Source organism: Chelonus insularis, unplaced genomic scaffold (genome assembly GCF_013357705.1).
Source record: "Chelonus insularis isolate UGA/USDA-ARS -01 unplaced genomic scaffold, ASM1335770v1 contig_24_pilon, whole genome shotgun sequence".
Lineage (NCBI taxonomy): Eukaryota > Metazoa > Arthropoda > Insecta > Hymenoptera > Braconidae > Chelonus > Chelonus insularis.
This window is the reverse complement of record NW_023276446.1, coordinates 819,560-841,176: the sequence shown is the minus strand read 5'-3', so window position 1 is coordinate 841,176 and position 21,617 is coordinate 819,560. Positions and strand designations below refer to the sequence as shown.

Sequence of the window (21,617 nt, the reverse complement as noted above, 5' to 3'; positions counted from 1 at the left end):
GTTCGGGGGAGCGATGTATAGGTGAATGTCCGTGAGGCACTATGGCGTCGACGCCAGTTCAGCTTCGCGCCCAAAGACACTACAACTGAATGTACTGGACCACTGGCACTGATGAGAGTAATCTGATGATTCACGTATCTTAGTGAGAGGTGTCTGAGTCTCTTTGACCGTACTTGTAACTACAAAAGGTGAGCTGACTGCAAAAAAAACTGCGATTTGACTGCGAAAAATTATACAGAGATGACCGCGTGATTTGCCTGGAGCTAACTGACTTTGTAATTTTCTACAGAGTTGACCGCTTGATTTGCCTGGAGCTAACTGACGCCACAAGTGCTCGACCGCGTGCTTGTTGGCGTCACTAGGGCCGTAGAGTTGCCTTCTGGGCCATGAGGGAAATACTTCCCGATGATTGGTCCAGTGAGTTGACTGAAACGCCGGTGGACACGTCCGGCATTATGAAATTTTGATTATTCCTGACTAACTGACTTGGGCCCCTCCAAGTCAGAACAGATCGAAATAATCAAAAAATTTTTTTTCACTGAGAAGACAGCTTTCTTGAGTCAATCAACAATTAGGATTGTTTCAGATAATTTTTTGACTTAGCACATGTACATTTTCGACTTATAGCTAGAAATAATTAAACTTGATATAAGTAAAATGAGGACTTCGTAATTCAATCCGAAATACTTCTGATAAGTAAAATTAATTCTTCATGTAAGTTTAAAATTTGCTAACTTTAAGAAAAGTTTTGATTTCCCGCAAGTTAAATAAAGACTAGTCTTTTTTTAAGTACAAAATTTCTCTCAGTGTATCTTATAAGTTTTTGTTAAGCTTTTCTAAATTTTTAGTCCAATTATAATAAATATTATATTTGTATTAGATATATTCAAAGAATATAATTAAAGTCGAAAATTTGAGAAAAAGCACTTCCATAAAAGTTATGTTAATCAAAGAAATTAAGGTGATACTAGCATTTATTGTTGTTATTGTACAAGTGAATAAAAATGGATGAAATTTCTAAATGACTTTTTTAGTGAATTTCAGTGACTTTACACTCATCAAAGTTCATATAGAAAATCAATCAATAGTATTTTTGTTTCCACCGCTATTATTGACCTAGGTTGATGTGTTGATCTTTTTGGTGAGACTGAACCATTCTCTGATGTTCTATTCAGCCCTTGTGGTTATCGATTTATTCGGCTTTGTAACTAACTCCGCTGAGAGTCACCATAAGCGTGATGCATATTCTGACAAACATGTTTCAACGCTTACAATTAGTATAACACATTTATACTTTCTTAACACTGTTTGTAAAGGGAAAATATCTGATAAAAATATTTTCATATTGATTTATCAGTAAAAGAAAACTATAAAAAAATGAATTTAACTTTAGTAATTAAACAGAGGAAAATTAGTAATGTGTAAATACAAAGAGGTTCTAGAGAACAGATATCGGGGATAAACGACTTAGTTTTCGTAGATAGGAAAGGATCGTACTGATGGAAAAGTTCCATTATGTTGTTTAGTATTTATTTTCATTTCAAAAGATAAATGTTCACTTTGTATGGCAACAATCTGTTCGTTTTATTTTTTATTAATAGTTTTTTTGCTAGAATAAAAAGAAATATATATATTTAAAAAACTATTGAAATAAATGTTGATATCTTATGCTAAAGAAATATCATCAGAACATACGTTTCAAATATACTAAACACTTTTTTTTTAGCATAAAATGCTCTACAAGATTAAATTTTTTTGATTCGTTACACATTTATCGACTACCTATTGGTTCTACAGATGCAACCGTAAATATCCGTATTTATTTATTTAAATAATTACATAGGCCCAACAGCAAAGCCAGGCTAGGGGTACACAATAAAAATACAGGCATGAGAACAAACAAAATGGTCTTAATTAAACCGCGAAGTACGTCATAATAATTCATCCGTTAAGAAAAGTGCTCTTAGCAAAAACTTCATCGAAGTCATACTACGCAGCATAAGCGGTCAAGTGAGAAATTTAAAGCATCGTGTAAGACATTCACAGCCTGAATTAGGTCACAGATCAGAGTATAAATCTTGTCATTGTTAGCCGAAGATATAACCAGAGAAGTCTAAAAATGAACACTAAACTTTGGTATTCAGAAGCCGATCGTTTTCAGAGGTAGAGTTCTATTCTAGAGACATCCCCAATTTGGGTATTTGTTGGTCATACTGCAACATAACCCCCTCCCCCCCCCCAGGTTTTTTGACGCAAGTACATCATAACATTTTTATAGAGGTTTAAAGTTTTCAGGATTTTTTGAAATTTTTGCTATTCTTTTCGTAAACATTTCATTATTAGGGGTTGGGATAAGGGTAGGTTAGTGGCTGGAGGTGTAGGGGCTGAGGGTAGTACACTCTCACTATCTGTTGGATACCATTCCGATAAACTATTCGAAGGTCAGTTTCTCCAGCAGCTGTTCGAGTCTGCAGTTTGATCTTCAGGTTGCGACAACATTTTTGTTCTTAAGAAATACGATCCGGAGAGATTGAGATCCATCCTAGAAGGGCGGGGATCTTCAGTCTCTTAGCCTTAAATTTCGGAAGGAAAATTGACACCAGGTTTCAATCAGTAAATGGCAGCTTGAGAGGACAAGGATTAGAGTTGGTCTGCAAAAATCTCCCGAATCTGAAGCTTTTACATAGGGTGTTCAATAAATCTTGTCGTGTGATTATATACATTTATATTTTTTCGGAATAAATTCCATTACAGTTTATACATTTGCTCATACGCACTAACCACTCATCAATTCAACTGTTTCACTTTTCTTTTGGAATCGTTTCAAATTCTTCCTTAGTATTTTTAGAGGAAATATTTCTCAATACGATTTGATAGTATTTTAAAAGTTTATTTTCTTCAAGTTTCTATGAGAAATGAACAGATTAAAAAGGTAAATGCGACTCGGAAAATATTTTCTCATCATGACATTCCTTATTAAAATATCACTCTTCGATGAATACAATGCTGAGAACAAAAAAAAGGCTACAGTTAGATTCCTCTCATTTTTTGACCCTAAATCTCCAATGGACAGTCCTTACTTTCCACTTGCACTGCTTAGCATGAAGCGATACTATGACTCTCGATTTCCAGTTTTGAAAATCATGTTTCCCGTGTTTCGGAAATCAGAGAACCTGATTGTATTTACTATTCGTGTGTGTATTTACTTGATATATCAGGTAAAGTATTATTATTTTTATGACAAATTCTTGATATATCTTAATCACCTATTCGTTGTAAATAGCTTGGAAAAAAATACATCTTAGTGTTTTCTAGCAATATTTCCTAACAGGACTTGGAATTTTTTTATATAAATGTTTTCTCCAAGATTCTATAGGGAAATAAATAGATTAAAAAGGAAAATGTGACTTATAGAATGATTTTCCATCGCGATATTCCCCATTAGAATTTTGGTATCAAATCAATAAAATGCTAACAAGAGGAAGGGTATAAATTATTGGATGTTAGAAGAGCTCTAACTTATTCTATAATGTAAAATCCTACAGAGGTTGAATAGATAATCGAAAAAAATTCTTAGTCGTATTATCCTATTCAATCACTTAGTTTCCTATTCAAGTATTTTCTTTCATTTTCTATAGAAACTCTTCGTTTCCTATAGAATTGCTAACTATCTTTTAGAATCATCATAATTCTATTTAGTTGTGTGAATAGAAAAATTATGAATCCTATAGGTTTTACAATCTCTATTTTTTTACTTTTTCAGATTTGTGTAATCCTATGAGACATTTCGCAGGTGGCAAATGAAATAGATTTAGATAGAACCCAACATGTTTTAATAGGGAAATCATACCAATGAATTATGCTTTTATCATGACTTCGTCCATTAGGATGCAGTCTGATTCTATAGGTGAAAAAGAAAATAGTTTCTATAGGATACAGATAACTTCAATGGGGGGATTATACTTAAAAATTACATTCGCTGCTTATCCAACGGCGTCACTTACTCATAAATTCTTAAAGGATTTTATTCGAAACGGTCTAATTGTATCTTACAAAAATAGTTAATATGTTAATGAAATTATTTACCAATAAGGTCTTATTAAATCTGATAGTTTCTCATAAATCAATTCAGAAATTAAAACATATTATTTGCTTATTGCTTCTTATAAAGTCTTATAGTAATCGTTTTTGCAAAATCTTATAGCACCGGATAGAAGGGAAAGTTGTCACTTATACTAATGTTTTGTGCCAAGCTGATTAGTAAGCGTTAATTTGTATAAGATTAAGTAAACTAAGTGATGTGAACTGGAACCTTGGCGTCACAGAATGTTCACAATATTCATCCTCAATTCTGATTAAAATCTCTACTTTCCTATTGAACTTCTTTTAAAAGAAAATATTTCTTGGACTGCTCTGTAAGAAGAAATAAGTAAGTATTTACTAATTCTAAGCGAATATTTACTATTTGTAGCATTGCTAACCCTGCTTAAACAATCCTATTGAGAAGAGGGAGTTCACTAGGAAAATTGCATCTGAAATTTCCTATTGAATCCTATTGAACGTTTTTCTTCTTCCTATAGAAATCGCTTGAATCCTATTCAGATGACCCATTGAAGTGACCCAATAGGATTTGATACTATTCAATGGGAATATTGTTGTCTCAGAATTTCCTATAGAATAATGCAGAATCCTATTTAATTCTTTAATAGGATTTTAGTGCACTTAATAGGACTTGTGAGATTACAATTTCCCCATTGAAACGAGGCAATTCCTTTTCGATGCTCCAATAGGATTTGATCCGAATCGATGGGAATATTCGTGTCGCAGAATTTCCTATAAAATTAAGGGTAAACTTATTGAACGTTTCAATAGGATCTCACTACCACTAAAAAAAATCCTTTTAAACGAAAGAAAATTTTTATTCACTCTAGAGGTACTTTGTTTATACGAATTTGTTGTTTAAATATACACCTGGAATGAAATTTATTAAAAACTTTATCCGAATAAATCCTGATTGTGGTGAGATTCGATCCTGGCATCCTCGAGTCCACCGTTCAGTATGCTGCCGACTGAGCTATTTAAAATATGGAAACATGACTTTCGCCTAATCTATTTGAGTTTAAAATTTGGAACAATTTAAATGTTAATCAAGTTTTTTTCCTAGCAAGTATTTTAAAGCAGATAGAAAATAATTGTTATTTGTAAAAATATAACAGGTAAAAATGCAACTTAGAAATTATATCATTATCCCAGTGTCCCATGATAGGATTTTATATTATTTAAAAGGAGAACATTAAAACAATTTCTATAGATAATCAATAGATTCGGAAGGAAAACACGACTTAGCAATTATTCAAATTATACGTTAAACCTCAATAGGATTCTGCATTACTTAATAGATTTGACATCTCTAACATCCAATAGGATATGAATAGATGATTGAAATAAAGATACCTGAAATGAGATCAAAATAGTAACAACCATTTATTTTCTTAATTAACAATTATATCAGGTGTTCACATAAATTTTAGAAAAGGACTTTGTATGACTTCGATATGGACAATAAGATCCCATGGTAGATTGTGCAAGTTACCAAAGCAAAATAATTAGAAACCAACTAGGACTAGGAAGGCTGAAGGACGCGGTTTAACTCAAGAAGGTCCAACAGCGAACAATGACTAGCCCCAGCTCTAGGATCAACAAGGAAGGTCATCAGGCGCGGGTCTACTCTACAGAATTCCTGATAACGCGGTTATACTAGGCCCTTGCTGATCACCACAAAGAACAAATACAAAAGTACCTAACTTGCACATTCTTGAATATTCTAGTTTATGACTCTTTTACAAACCAAAAGTTGAAGAACAAATTATAAAAATTAATATTTTAGCGGTTACTCCAATGAATTATAAAATGCACCAATTATCACAAGTCTATAATTAACGAATTACTAAATTTGAGGTTAAACTTTATGATCTACTCCACAACACTTTAATAATTAACTATATGATATTATTTGCACTTCTACTTGCACTTTCTTCTGATTCTTTTTGCTGTTTTCGTTCACTTCTTTGGTTAGACTGGCGGTCCTCGCCGAGTGTCGGGCTTATATACCCTTCCTAAGATTCCCGATCATTCGATCAATAGAAAATTCCATAACCTTCTTTTCCGGTTCTATGGAGTTCTATGATCAAATTCCACAATAATAACTATACCACATCACTTTCATTAATTGTCTTTGTAGTTAATTAATGTCTCGAACCCGGTTTGAGAATAATAAAAGTCAAATTCAAACTAGAACTATGAATTAGAGTCAAAGAAAATGGTTCTAAGAGGACAACTACCAAGTCCGAAAATGTTCTAGTACTGGTGTATACAACCAGATGGCGCTAGAACCTTTCGGAGCTAAATTTAAATATGTTCTACTGAGTTAATTCAATCCAACATTTTTGATCGCGATTTCTCGTAGAGATTAAAGAGAAGAGCATTTGTGCCAAATGTCATTGTTTGGAAATGATTTTTACTATTGTTTATCAATAATTAAAATTTGGCAAAGTGCATTTTAGGCTTTTTATCGCTTACGCAGCGAGAACCGTTAGTTTCTTCGAAAAAAATGTAGATACTTTTCTGTAGGAAATCGAATCGCTAGTACGCTAAAAATGGTCAGTTTCTGTGCGCGCGGTTAGAGCGTTGCACCTTTTTACCTGTAACAGGTAAGTATATGCTCCCGCGGACTTTTTTGTGAAGAATTCGATTCTCTACAAAAAAGATGTCTATATTTTTTTCGAAAAAACGAACCGTTCTCTCTGCGTAAACAGTGAAAAGTCAAAAAATGCACTTTACTAAATTTCAAATGTTGATAAACCATAGTAAAAATCATTTCCAAACAATGTCATTTGGCACAAATGCTCTTCTCGTTAATCTCTACGAGAAACCGCGATCAAAAAATTTTCTCAACCTTCTTAAAATTAATGCATACCAGCATAGTGGCTTTTTATACTGCTTTTGGATTATTAAAAGATTGCCAAATTTAGCTTCGGATTGATGACAGTACAGTAATTTCTTAAGATAGTAAGATAAGTGGATCTAGATATATGAAATTTAACAAATTGGTTAAGTACATATGGCAATAGGCAGAAAAAAGAAAAGTTTTTCTCTTTGCGTCTTATATATCCGCGCGGCATAATACAAAGGCAGACTCTTTCTTCAGGTTAATTAATGAGGACACTAAGTGGGAATTGTCAGTAAGGTTTTTTAATAAAATTGTGTTCAGATTTGAAAGACGAGATATAGATCTTTTCATTACTTCTAGAAATAAAAAATATTTGTTTTTAAGGTTCTGATCAAAATCAAGAAAGATAGAGCAGAAGGATTAGTAGTAGTGCTTAACTAGCTCAATCAGCTCTGCATAGAGAACTTTTCCCCAGATTTTAGAGGAATACCCTCTACAGCTCATGGAGTCCAAGATTCAATATGCGTGAAGGGGGACGGGAACGGTTTATTGGAATGACGGTTTTCAACACGGAGTTAATTAATAGAAATAGAACAATTTATTAAACATACAAAATAGTTATTCTGACAACACAAATATAATTAAGAGAAATATTAAAGGGAAATGTAATTGTGTATGACAAAAATAAATGGGTTGGAAGCGGAAATCGGAACAAACGGTCGGTCAGTCTGTCGGGGTCGGTTGTGTAGGTAATCGGTCTTCTCCCCAGGAGTGCGAGAACTGGGTGACAACTTTGGCGACGGGACTACGGCCTCCGTCTTTTAGAAACAGTACAGGTGCCGGGTAACGACTTCGGTGGTAGGATACGACCTCTATGGGACACGGATGCCGAGTGACGTCCTCGGTATCGAGGTTATGGCCTTTTGGCGGGTTACGGCCTCACTTTCTTCGGGTAATGCGTCAGAGCCAAGTCTCCGTTTGGCCACTCTGCACGGTTTCATATCCAGCTTGCCCCACCAAGGTACCGTCTCCACCACTACTGTGGGCGACAGTGCTACCGATGGTGCTTGTAGGAATTAACAAGTCAAGTTATCGGTCGGTAATAATCATGGGGGAAAGTCTTCGCTGCCGGCTCCTTACACCTGGTATCCGATGTTTCAGGAGTTGTTAATCGAGGATGCAATTATTTTCCATCCAGATTTTAATTTATAACCATCTAATTGTAGAGAAAAGCATCACCCGAGAGCAGATACATTGGAACTAAGAGTAGGAAGATTCTCAAGCAGGCTTTTATGCAGAGAAGTGTACCACAAGAAGTCACAGGGGTGTTAATGGCTTCACTGTAGAAGGCTGCGCTAAACAATACCAATCGGCATCAACACTTTGGCACGAATTTTGTAGTGATCGACAGATTAATATGTTTACTCTTTCCAACGCGCAAGCCTTGCTATTCTGAAATGAAAGATTAGAAAACGGATCTTCTTATGGTACCCTGAAATATAATTATTCTCGACAAATCTTCATATTTAATGGATTCAATATCGTTTGCAGATACTTGTAATAACACAATTATTCTATTATAAGTCTTAAATTGTAAAGAAGCATCCTCACTTGGAATTAGTTCATTAAATATATTTGCGCGCTGATGTCGTCAACTTCAGATTTCTAGACTCTTCTGACATTTGCCCCGAAAGCTTATTATCTCCAATTGCACAGCGTTTACCAATCTGCATGATAGATAAAAAAAATTCAAATATTAAGCGAAATTAATGCATTTCAATTAAATAAAATCACTATGATAGTAAGTTAGAGAGTTGACTACAATTGGCTTCTACTATAATCTCTCATACATTTGGAGACTGAAGTTACTTACCGTCAGGTCAGGCAGAGGACTATAAACGAAGAAAGGTTATTACAATCACCTGTATTATTTGTAGTATATAAAGCATTTTTTTTTCTCTTAGTTCGAATTCCAAGTTCATACTTAAGACAGTACTTTTCCTATACGAGTGACTCAAATCCTATAGAAACTTTTCGTTTCTTGACCTATAGAATCAGACTGCATCCTATTGATCAGTATGTTAACGGAAAAGTATTTTTCAAGTATTATTTTCCCATTGAAGTTATCCAAATCTTGTTTGAACTTGAATTTGATATCCTATAACTTTTTCGTATTTCCGTTTACATTGCCCGTTTTCTTTTCAAATTTTCCTCATTCTATTCAGATTTTTATAGGATTATCATACTCGTTTTTCTTCCTCTTCGTCTTTTTAATTCCATCATAATACGCTGAATTAAATTCATTTTAAATGGAATTGAAATCAATCAAATCTATTTTGTGAACTTAAAACAACAACATTATATTGAAATTGATATTTTTGAACTATGACGTAGATTTATCTGAAGCTTAAAATTAGTATACTGAAAAATATTGGTAGCAGTAGGAACTTTTCAGGTAGTTGATTGATGACAACTGAAGTAAATGTTTTGCAGAGATAGTTTTTGCAGTATTTGAATATTGTCTTTTTGGTATTGTTTAGAAATCGGATAACCAAGTACCCGTATAAAAAAAATTTTTCTCTGTATTATATCAATAGATTTGTTTTACATCTCTTTATTGCAGAAGTTAAAATCATAATTGGAGCATAATTTATGCTAAAATTAGAGCAAGTTCTCGTCTCCGACTTTCAAGTTTAACCACTCATCCTCTTTGTCTTGATGTGTAGAAATACGGAATCGGGGCATCGCTCGAACAAATCTACTTTAACACCCTCAATAACGGGTGAAACTGGATACCCAATAAAAATCATCATCCCCTTGACTTTTTCTTCGATTTTGACTCCTGGCTCCTTGCCGATACTATATTCATATAGACTTTGCTAACTCTGTTGAGTACAGTTGAATTCATACTTTCTATAAAATAACATTGTATTTCAGTTTAATTAGTTTATATAAAATAAATATTGTAATTAAATAGACCGACACGGTGACCTAATGGGTACAGTGTCAGCCTGACGCGCCATAGGTAGCGGGTTCGATTCCCGGCAGGGACAAAATCATTTATATAGTTTTTCTCGGGCCACCGTGAGCGGGAGGGTCTCTTCAGAAAGCCAAGTGTATCGACACAGGTAGGGCCCCCGGGGTTATATAGATGTTTCTGTTCTTAAGATATGTCGCGTAACAACGGGGGTAGATTGTAGTTCGTTGTGTCCCATTTTCGTACTGCCCTATATGGTAGTCTGAATGTGGGCACGTCGAAGACGCCGAGCGCGAGACGCGTTAGCGACCGCCGACCAAAGCGGATGAAGTTGGTCCTACGGGAGGCCAAATTCCAAGCCCTGTGCCTCGGGCTGCAAAGTCAAAATATGACATGTACGCTTAGGTACAACTGGCCAATTGAGGTCGGACTCGTAGTGGCATGTTGTAAGGCCTCGGGCTTGTTACGTGTATCCCTGTGCCTGTTCTAGGTGCACTCAATTTCCGTCCTTCGGACGGAGGAAGCATGGATTTTTGTATCGACACAGGTTTTCTGCAGTTTCCCTGTGTCCTCGTGCAAATGCGATACAATAGTTAATAAAAAATTTAAATAATAATAATAATAATTTAAACTTACTTCTTCAGTCATTATGAAATGATCGTGCACATTAATAGTCATGACTATTAATGTTAGTTTAATTATAGTAATTATAAATTTAAGTTTATAATTAAATTATAATTATCATTATTTGAATTTTCTTGTTATTATTTAAATTAAGGTTTAAAAATTTTTTAGTCGGGATATTCTATCGTTATAGGGACTATCTAAAAGGGTATTTAATAATGAACTTTCTAAATTAATTTAGATGTGAAATTTGAAAAAAAACTACTCCATCGATAATTGCTCGGATGGTATTAAAGTTTTTGGTGGACCAAGCATTAATGACGCTGAGTGTACAAAACCGTGTCCTTACGTCGATAAGTCGGAAAACTAGTTACCCCATCAGAGATAACGGCGTTCGCTGATAGTAATAAAACAATCTTGCTGTCTTTTCCTTTATGACCGCAATATGGGACAACGTTTCTTGGTAGACACAAGCGCCGAGTTGTCACTGCTTCCGGCTACGCGAGCAGATTAACATCGTAAATCGAGCTTTTTGCAGCAAATGGCAGTCGTATTCCAGCGTATAAAGAAAAAACAATCACATTAAATCTGGGTCCTCAACGACCAGTCTCATGGGTCTATCGTGTCGCTGAGGTGCCGTACGACATTCTCGGAGCAGACTTATTACATCATTACCATTTTACAGTAGACTCTCATAAACAGTGTATCTATGACACCACAACAGGCATCTAAGCCCAGGGTAAATTACAAATAGCCACGATATCAGGTATTTTCATCATCGGTAAAAAAGATGTATGGACAAAAATTCTTCAACAGTTTCCGGAGCATATGATGAATGGAGGGCAAATCCTTGTTTCCCTGTCCTGAGAAGGACATTTTATTTGAGTCCCTCGCTTTATAGGGCATATCTCTAGGAGTGGCTCTACTTCTAATGACGGCGTTACTTGGGACGTGGTATTCTCGCGCCTTTAGAAAGGTATGATATGTATCCTCATACACGCATCTAGCCCAAGACATTACGACATACCACTACGAGTCCAACCTCAATTGACCGAAAGCACCTGGTTCTACATATCGTTTTTCGACTTTGCAGCCCCAGGTGCGGGCTTAGATTTCGGTCGCCCGTAGTACCAGTTTTATCCGCTTTGGTCTGTGACCCCAGGGGGGGAGCACCATTATATTGTTAACAGCTGAAAGAATGTATGATTAGTATTGAGAGGTTTCTTGAAATATGTAAAAGTTTGCATTAGAGATTATTGAATACCTAAAAGTAAAGTGAAAAGAAAAAAAAACGGGACAAAAAAAAAGAAACATAGAGAATAAAGTCCCTATTCATTTGATTCACAGGTTACAGATGTTCTGCAAAAATTGCAGGCCTGCAACCTGTGCCTGGGTGCTCCGACAACACCCAGGTGTGGATCAATGAAATTCACGAGCTATGTTTTACGGCATTGGTAATAACCTACTACTTCTACAGGCTGGAGGATTATGTGTATTGGGCATTGCTGTTCCCGCTCGCGCTTTTCTTCTCTTTTCTCTCACTCTCTCGCGGATTAGTTCAATTTCCTCAAACAATTTCTGTTCCGTGCACGCTTTGACAAATTGCCATATTTTGAGTGTTTGTTACCTGAGGTTCATTATCGGCGTCGACGATTCTTTTGACGTATTGTCGTTCAGAGAAATCCTAACATTGTTGTACGTAACTGCTTTGTCGTTACGAAGTGTATATCGCGCATTGAGATCACTGATCGCTATGCGTATAGGCGGGACGCCTACCGCCACGCAGAGGCCGTCCCTCAGGGTAGATGCGTGAGCGTGCGCGACAACTCCCAGGACGCCTTAAGCCTTAAAGCTAATCTTTAGCGTTACATGAATCGCTCCATGCCGGGGACGCATAAGCAATCACCGGCAGAAAGCATGCCCTATATATAGTTAGACAAGTGTGATAGTTGAGTCCCCAACGCATTCGCGAAAGGCATCTCATTTTGTAAAATAACTTTCCCGCTTGCGCCCGTCGTTTATGAATATAAGTGGATATATTGAGGTCTGCCGAACCAGACCCTCAGGTACCTAACTATCTCAGGGTACTTTATTTTATTACCCTTTATGGTGATCTTCGGCGGTTTACATTTGTGCCTGTCTTTCTTCCTTTTGAGGTGTAGTTTATATTCTCGATAGTTGAGATTGTTTTCATCCCTGTAATTCTTCTTACCTCTAAGTTTGATTTCTCTCTTCATGAAGATTGCTTCTGTTTTGGTTTCTGATAACTCGAGCTTAGCATTCTTGCACTAAGTGAGTATTGTGTTAACGACTGCCTGTCCTTTGGCCTCGAGGATTTCTCTAGAATTGCCATTTATAATGACAATTAAATAGTCCGCATAGGCCGCATAACGTTTTCCATGTTCAGATTGGTAAAGTATTTTTTATAGGTCATCGAACATAATGTTCCAGCACAGTGGGCCAAGCACAGATCCTTGAGGGCATCCACGCGTGGCCGCTCATGTCACGGAGCCAGTTTCCCAAGATAGACTAACTGTACGATTTGTAAAGTAATTTTGCATTACTTTGTAGATATTTTTAGGGCAGTTCCGTGACTTTAGTCCTTTGAAGACCAAAGGCCACCATACAGTATCAAACGTACCTAAAATAACGAAGAGCAATGCAACCACGTTACGTTTTGTAGATTTTTGCACTCCTCTTCGCACTATTAATATTGCATCTATTGTTGATCGCCCTTCCATAAATCCATATTGGTGATCTGAAATGTTTCCTTGTTTAAGGAAGCTAGTTGAAAGACGAAGTTTTTAGTACCGAAAGAAGACATATAGGTCGATATGATTTTGGATCTGCTACATCTTTGTCGGAACTCTTTAGATTATAAATCTCAGTTTTCGAAAATACATTACTTTAATGCGGATAAGTGTGTTAAATATGACTTTTTACACAATAAGATCTGCGTTAAAAGTGACTACAATGTTTATCAAATGGGCGACGTCATATTCAACACACTTATCCGCATTAAAAAATGCATTTTAGACAACTGAGATTTACAGTGTAGGAGCATACGAATTGTTCCCTTCTTCCAAGCCCGAGAAAAGCCGCCTTGGGACAAGCATTCGTTGAAAAGTGTTAGAAATTTTTATGGAAGGTACGCAATTGCACGTTTAACAACCTCCACTTCCAGCAAGTCTGGCCCACGAGCTTTTCCATTCTTAGCCGTTCGGACGACTTGCTTAAGTTCTTCTTTGTTAAATGGTTCTGCATCATCTGTGCTGGATAGGCTAAGAGCGTCTATTTTTATTCTGTTCTGCTCATCTGTGTCCATTTCTAGATGGTCATTGACTACGTGTACTGTCAGCAATCGCTCGGCTGTTTCCTAAAAGTTCAAGGTTCCATTACCCTCTTCAGTGCGAAGTACATTCATGACTTTTTCGACTCGCATCTGTCGGTCGCAATTTTGTAAACCACACTCCATTTATCGTCCAGCTCTTTATTTTTGCTTTTTAAGCGCTTGGGAGTACTTTCTTACCTGCTGGCGGTATCAAAGTCTCGCCGCTGTGATTCAGTGGGTATCGGCACCAAGCTTTTTAATGCACTGGTATCTATGGTACAGTCTGTAAACACTATGTCTTAAACAAGACAAGTGGTTATTCCACCAGGGATTCGCTTTCCTTGATGCTTTTCGACAAACCCGGGATAGAAAAGAGGAAACCGTCCACACTAAAATGTTAAAGTCGATTCTGGCAGCGAGTGAAGAGTGAGATGAATGAGTTGAAACAAGCGACTCGCCGACCAATAGCCGCAGCAGAACATCACCAAGTAACCGTCCACCTCACCAGCTTCTCGAATCCAATTTCTAAACAGTCTAGCCTGACTAAAGAAGATATAAGAGGCTGTTGACACCATCAGTCATCACTATGATCTCATAAAGATCGACCTACGTACCCCCACAAGTCCAGTCCGAGCTATAACAAACGAGGCAAGAAAAGACGGCGTTGATTCCAGGAGTAGACGGGGGCAGATGTAACAAGTGCTTTATCATCTGCCATACAACCCCTCACGACATCTATTGACTACTTCGGCAACACGACGCAAGGTGCGCCACCGACAAAAATCGATTACCTCACCTCGCGGTCGATGGAAAATCGAATATATAACGTACACGAGACTTTGGAGGTGTGCTTCTCTGTCAAAAGAGCTATAGCCGGCAACAAGTGCCAAAGAAATTATTAGAACAATCTCAGGGAGATCTAAATGATTACTGTGGTAAACCAATCAACGTTGTAACACGCTTCTCCGGAGAGCAGTGCTTAAGAGGCTAGAGTACAAAAGACTAACATCGGGTTCGAGATCAGCTGGGAGCTGTACGTCAAGCTAGCCAGTAAAGTCTTAATAAATCTAAGTAAAGTTGAACCCAATTGATTCTTTTATTATTCATTTACCTACATAAGTAAAGTCAATATTAGAGAGTAATCTCATATTTGCCCGGTTTCCCCTGTATACTGGTCCAACAGCAGTTCCAGGGCGTTGCACGGTTGCACTTTCTTAGATCGTAGACAAGGTATACAATTACGTGCCCATGCAACAATGTGCTTGTTCATGTGAGGCCAGACATATTTTTGTGATATGAGTTGGTATGTAACTTTACCTCCAGGACGTGACAAGTTGTGGAAAGCGTTGAATACTTGTGGTCTGAATATTTCCAGCACGTACGGTCTCATATCTTGTTGTGACGCATCACCGTATAATTCCTTAGCATCAGATCCAAAAGTCAGTTTTTGGAGCTTCAAAGACAAGATATTATTACTGATTAGATGTGTTAGTTCTTCATCATCAGCTTGTGCCTTAGCTTGTTCAGATAATCTAATGACTTTAAGTGAACGTAAAGGTTGTACAGTGCTGCTTGCGTCTATTCTTGAAAAAATATCAGCGACGATGTTTTCTGACCTTTTAATGCTACAATATTCGTTGAGTATTGGTGAAATCGTAACCCTCTACCCAAGGTCTAAAAAATGTCACAGCGTGATGAATAGCAGACAATTCTCTGTTGTAAACACTGTATTTGGTTTCAGTAGGATTGAATTTCTTGGAAAAAAAATCTAAAGGTTTCTAGTTTTTGATATTTTGTTCAAGTACAGCACCCATAGTTCTGTTTGAAGCATCACAAGTAGTACGTAACGGTGCGTCAGTGGCTGGATGAGCTAGTAACGCCGCACCTGCTATTTGCTACTTGCATGTCTCGAAAGCTGCTATAGTTTCTTCTGTCTAAGGAACTGGCCTTTGATCTTTTTTGCGTGCACCTTGAAGTAACGCGTGCAAGGGTGCTTGGACTGCCACTGCGTTTTTTATGTATCTCCGGTAGAAATTCAATGTGCTCAGAAATTGATAGAGTTGCTGGAGAGTCTTCGGCTGTTTGAACTTAACGATTGCTTTCACTCTATCTGGTATATGCTGTGATCCGTAGCTGAAACTAAATATCCAAGATACTGAACTTCCTCAGCTTCAAATACGCACTTTTTTAGGTTAATTGTTAGCCAAACATCTCGTAGACGATGAAACACTGCTTTTATATGCTGCTCTTTATTCTCCGGGACGACTAGCAGATCATCTAGGTAGGCGTGAACGAAGTCTAGCCCATCTAAAACCTGACGAATAAACCGTTGGAATGTTTGAGCTGCATTGCATAGCCCAAATAACATAACCAAGACTTCGAATAAACCAAATGGCGTGATGACAGCAGTTTTTGGAATATCTTGGGCTCGTACTACATTGATCGTAGAAAATATCTTTTTGCCATGTAGGATGGACGTATAATTGAGAATGTGTGCTACCGGATAGCGTTCTGGAACAGTTTGTTTATTTAATCAGCGATATTCCCCGTACGGTCTCCAGTCGTTGATATTTTCAGGCGCCACGTGTAATGCACTAGCCCACTCTTGGATGGTTGGATTTGTCCTTGATTTGAGTTATAGAGGTAGATCCCTTCTCGTGGGTATACCTGGTAACTCTGTCCTTATTATAGCGGGCCAGAGGCCAAGAGCCACCATCACTACTATTTATACAATATGTCCACAAGTCAAGGCTTTGCGGGATGTGAAGATCTAGTCCATGGGGGTGGCTAGTAAATCGCACGCAAACCACTTTCCGGGAGCCCGTTCTTCTCCTGAAAATATTGTATGACGACACTACGAAGGTTATTCTATATTCACAATTGATTGGTCGTAAACGAGGATTCATCCTTTGGTTTCTAGTTTACAAAGGTGTTCCTTGAAGCTCTGACCAGCCCCTCTACTGTGGCTCCTGTGATTGTGAGCAAGGAAATGTGTTGAGCTCACCAGGGCTCGGCAACAGGTTTCCTCAGAGGCAACACACATCAACAACGACAATAATAATATTAATAATTATAATCAAAACGTTCCAGCATGCGAACCACAAGACAACCAAGCCGGTGTCCTTACTCCAAGTAGTCAAACGCCGTCGAAAAATATCGCAAAGAATACCAATGTTAGAATAACAGATAAACTTCGTCTCCTGCAACTCAACCTTCACCTTACCGTTAATTCTACAAAAGAAGCGTTTGCACTTGTGAATGAAAAGCAGCTGGATGTACTGTTATTACAGGAGCCCTACTCCCCGAATGCCGGTTCACAAGGTTAAGCAGTAAGAGGACTTTGCCAAGCCCTTGTCACCACAAAACCCATAAACAGGAAAAACCTAAATCGGCTATTGTTGTAGATAATCCTCTTATCAAAATGCGTTATATGAATGAACTTAATGATGCACACTGCACTCATTGAAGGAATTAGTTATTCATTTTATGCTATTTCACATTACTTTCAATTTAAAGATCTAATTGAAGTTTACATTGAACATCTAAAGAAAGTCTTGACGACTCTTAAAGGCAAGCAAGTTCTTATCTGTATGGATGCGAACGCCTGATATCCTCTGTGGTCACCAGATTTCGACACCAACGATTCCCACCCCGGGTTTATTGCTATAATTTTCTGAGATCATGGATCTTTGGTGGAGTTACAATTTTCTTTCTGATGACGATTCCCAATAAGCTAGGTGAGTTAGGATGGAAGAAGGTGGATGCTGAGTTGATAACAAGGTAGAAACATTTATTAAAATTCGTTCAAACCCCAAAATTAAATTTTCTCTCTTTTACTAGTTGAACTTTATTATGAGAATCAAACATTTATTTAGCGGAAAAACTTATATAGCTCAACGTAAATCTTTTTTTTTTTTAATACAGTAGAACCCCTTATTTGTTAACCATTCGGGCCAGGATCTTCCTCTACAGTTAACATTCCTCCGTATCCCCACTTTTCAGTATGCCCCTTTTCTCCTATGTGCATACACATGCTTGCACATGCGCAAAATAATCAATTATAAAAAGGATCCAGAACGTAAAGATAACCTCAATTTGTGATAAAAATAATGTGAAAATGTGAAATGGCAGAACAAAAGGTATGTATGTAGTAAAAGTTTTCTTATTAAATATTATATTCACTTGCATATATATTTTTGATAACAATTACACATTTTTTGCATGTTACACTATAAAAACATTTGTTCGAATGGAGTATTGATTATTGATGATTGTTTAGCAGGTTAAGAAGATTAGTTTGACTATTGAAGAACGCTGTGATATTTTAAAACAGCTAGAAGATGGGGCATCTCCGGGAGATATAGCAGTAAAGTTTGGTGTTACGAGACAGGCAAGCGCCATGATAAAGACGAGAAAAAATGATGTAGACAACGCCAGAAACGTGTTGCACAATTGTGATGGTAACTTAAGAACAAAAAGATTTACAGCAATAGAAAACAGTGAATTAGAAAAAAAAGTGTTTGAGTGGTTTAGACAACGACGAAATATGGGATTAGCCATTTCAGGCCTCATACTGCAAAAACAAGCAGTGATATATAATAAACAATCAGGTGGAAAAGAAATTTTTCGTGCAAGTAATGGCTAGCTTGACAGGTTCAAAAAGAGGCATGGGCTTAAACAACGCAACATTCATGGTGAAAAATTATCCGCCAATGAAAGCAGAGCCCACTAAAACTTTGGTGTGTAGAAACGAGAAGAGTGCTGAAGGCCGGAAAAAATGTAAGAATCGCATATTTATACTACTATGTTGCAATGATACGGGAAGTCATAAGCTGTCGTTATTAGCTATTGGAAAATACGCCCAGCCACGATGTCTAAAAAATGTAACAAATATACCAGTACATTATATGAATCAGAAGAACGCCTGGATGTCATCTGACTTGATGATGGAGTAGTATAAATCCATTTTGGTACCTGAAATAACTAAAAAATATGATCTATTAAAAAATAAATATAGAAAGATAATATTAATTATAGATAATGCGCCTTGCCACCCATTAGCTCAGATTTCTAATGAATTAAGTCAAAACTGTTCTATTTCATATTTACTTTCAAATGTAACTTCACTCATTCAACCACTTGATCAGGGGATCATAGAAAAGTTTAAAAAATTCTATAAGAATTATTTCTCTGAAAAATTACTAATTGAAGATGAAATAAACAATAATCAAGATGTCCTTCGTCGGTTCGATCTACTGGAATGCTTTAATTTTTGTCAACTCGCTTGGGATCAAGTAACCTCTGAAAATATTCGCAACTATTGGAAAAGTTTAATTAAGTTCAGAAATCGAAATGATAAATGCTGAAGATTTTTAGAATTTCTTAACTGAAATTCCTAAATATAAAGATTTGTCCATTGAAGATATTAATACTTGGTTGGATCTAGATAGTGGAGAATTTGGTTGGCAACCTCGTTCGAATGAAGACATCTTATTAGGACGATATCCTGATGAAAATACTAATCGAGTTGAAGAATTAGATGATGAAGAGTTATATAATGATCAAAATTCTTCTCCAGCTGATAGTGTTGTAGATGCTTCTTGTCCGACATTCATTGAAGCTTATCAAGCATGAATACATTTCTTGAATGGTATCAAAAAACAGGAAATAGTCCTGAACTATTTATGTGTGTCAGGTGGTAATTCATCCCTCATTAAGCAATCTTATTCATTCCCATTGGATTTTTTTTCCGATTGAGAAAGTCTAAATTAATCAGGAATTTGCATCAAAAATATCTGATTGAACGGCGCAATTCAGATTGAATTTACAATTTCAATGGGAATCAATAGGAAATATCCCATAAACAGACTACATTCCAATGAGAAAATAATAAATATTTATTTAATATCAAAATTCCAATCGGTATGTATAAGAAAACCCATATTGAAACTCTCTTTTTTGAATAGGAATAAATAGGAAAATAATCAAATTAATTCCGTTTTGAAATTTTAATCGGTTCTTCTAAAAAAAATTCCATTGACACTTTATTGTTTGAATAGTAATGAATAGGAAAATAATCAAATTTCAATCGGTTCCAATTGGAAAAATTTCTTTGATATGCTACTTTTTAAATGAGAATCGGAACATAGTCTTTATAAAAGAATCCAATTAATTCTGATTTAAAACAAATTGAATCAGAATGACTGAGAATGTTGTATCAGAAATATTTCATTCAAACATGAAATTTCGATTGAATTCTTAATTGTGTTCTGACTTCGAGTCGGCCGAATGAGCAAACTGAAAACTAGTGGACTGTATGAATTCAGAGCAGAATAAGAACAAAAGGTTGGATGCTAGAAGGTTCTAAAATATAGTTTATTAACACTGAATTGCTTGGGTTTTATAGTTTTTATTCAACAATAACACTTAACGTACTCAATAGAATTTAATAATCACTACATCTAGTTGAGTTGACTGTACCATAATTGTTTGTACACTTATGAGTTGTCCAATGGTTATTTTTTCACCAAATAACATAGTCTCACAAAACAGTGAATAGCAACATTCACAGTATACACCAGAGTTATTCGGGGGAGCGATGTATAGGTGAATGTCCGTGAGGCACTATGGCGTCGACGCCAGTTCAGCTTCGCGCCCAAAGACACTACAAACTGAATATACTGGACCACTTGCACTGATGAGAGTAATCTGATGATTCACGTATCTTAGTGAGAGGTGTCTGAGTCTCTTTGACCGTACGTTATTGTACAACGAGTGAGCTGACTGCAAAAAAAACTGCGATTTGACTGCGAAAAATTATACAGAGATGACCGCGTGATTTGCCTGGAGCTAACTGACTTTGTAATTTTCTACAGAGTTGACCGCTTGATTTGCCTGGAGCTAACTGACGCCACAAGTGCTCGACCGCGTGCTTGTTGGCGTCACTAGGGCCGTAGAGTTGCCTTCTGGGCCATGAGGGAAATACTTCCCGATGATTGGTCCGGTGAGTTGACTGAAGCGCCGGTGGACAAGTCCAGCATTACGAAATTTTGATTATTCCTGACTAACTGACTTGGGCCCCTCCAAGTCAGAACATTGTCCCACCATCAGCAACGCCTTTGCTGATCTTCTGCTGGTGGAGTGTATGGTAAGATGACTAGTTTTGTGAGTGGTCTGACGAGTTCTGCTGTTGCTGTCCTGAGTTTGACTGTTCTGATGAGTCCGTCTGATCCTGGGAACACCTCAATCACTCTGGCGAGAGGCCACTTCGTTGGTGGGAACCTCTCGTCAGTGAGTAGTACAAGTGAGCCGACTGTGATGTTGTGAGCGGGGTGTTTCCACTTGGAAATGGCGAGTTGCTGCTGAAGGTATTGTTTTGACCACGTTGACCAAAACGATTGGAGTCGCTGCTGAATAAATTGCCACCTGGACAAGCGTGGCATTGGCACATCTTCCAGTGAAGGCTCTGGTAATGTTACTAGCGGTTCACCAACCAAGAAGTGTGCTGGAGTCAATGCTGAGATGTCTGTAGAGTCGGCTGAGAGAGGCTCGAGTGGTCTGGAGTTAAGGACTGCTTCAATCTGGACAAGCAGTGTGGAAAGCTCTTCATATGTAAAGAGTGAGTCGCCTATCGTTCTGTTAAGATGGAACTTTACTGATTTGACTGCAGCTTCCCATTTTGCTCCCATATGTGGTGCAGCTGGTGGATTAAACTTCCAATCAGTTTCATCCTTTGC

General features: G+C 37.1%; 1 protein-coding gene across 4 annotated transcripts in view; it reads left to right on the top strand.

The window, feature by feature from the left end:
- The window catches only part of LOC118064632 (signal peptide, CUB and EGF-like domain-containing protein 3), a 78,572-nt gene that overhangs the window by 10,672 nt on the left and 46,283 nt on the right, over window positions 1–21,617 (top strand). Inside the window, exon 1 of one of the 4 annotated variants that reach the window (XM_035079347.1) lies at window positions 10,998–11,526. The exons of the other annotated variants lie outside the window; for them this stretch is intronic. The gene's annotated coding sequence lies outside the window, so the exon portion shown is untranslated. Of the gene's footprint in view, window positions 1–10,997; window positions 11,527–21,617 lie in introns of those variants that run through there. 4 annotated transcript variants of the gene reach the window in all.